The following is a 1,075-nucleotide window of genomic DNA, read 5'->3' as shown; positions in this document are numbered from 1 at the left end:
AAAGTTGAAAAGAAAAAAAATCACAGCAAAAATGGCTGTCCTTTACCAAATGTATATACCAAGGGGAGGACATGATGTCATAACACATACAATTTTGCGTAATTTAATTGAATTCCAATGATAATTACGAGATAAAAAACTTAATGTATCAGCTACTTGCATCATTGTAGACGACAAAGTCGATTGCATGTACTACCAAGAGTACATAATAATAGAGTAGGGAGGAGAATGTCTAACTTCAGTAGATTCACCAAACTCACTGCACTCAGACCTTGCACAATCAACTATAGCCACCAAAGGTGACAAATGGCTTGCTCTATGAAGGAGGTTGTAGCACTTCTACTGCTTCAATTAGGAAATATCAACAGTCTTCTGTTCACTTAAAGGTATTGATTTATTACTAGAAGTTTTATGGATTGAAGTAGGAGGGTTTGAGCGCAGTGTGTTTGTATGGATTATATTGAGAGTTAGACACTCTCCTCCCTCTTCTATTATTATGTATTCTTGGTACTACTAACAACTAAGAAATCAGTGAACAAAATCACAGGTACCTGAAAATAAGATCAGAACTTATTCTGAATAACGCTCTATTGCAAAGTTAACCGTAATATCGATGGGGCTTAGCGGGGATTAGTAGATGAAACGATTTTTTTTATTAATGCTTTACAGCACAAGTGCTGAAGGTCTGTAGGACACCTGGTCCTACAGCCTGCTCAAACATAAGCTCAAAGACTTTAGCTACTTAAGGTGTGTTTGAAAAGTTGGAGAATTCTTCACTATTGAATTACTATTTCTGAAATAAATTCAACGCTGATCTTCACGGTTTACTAGAACTAAATCCTATGGCAAAATGTACAGTACGCATACGTCACGCAATGATCGTGACGTCATGTCCTACCATAGATATTCGAGTACTCTCGAATATCTATGGTCCTACCTCCTCTGTGTATATACTATAAAGTCATAGATGTTCGAGAGAATATCTATAATAAAGTATATAAAGATCCTTATTCAGATCCTTATTCAGATCCTTATTCATAGTTTAGCTACACTGCTCATGACCACTGTGACTGCT

Source organism: Dysidea avara, chromosome 1 (genome assembly GCF_963678975.1).
Source record: "Dysidea avara chromosome 1, odDysAvar1.4, whole genome shotgun sequence".
In the NCBI taxonomy this organism is placed as follows: Eukaryota; Metazoa; Porifera; class Demospongiae; order Dictyoceratida; family Dysideidae; genus Dysidea; species Dysidea avara.
This window is presented reverse-complemented; position numbering follows the sequence as displayed.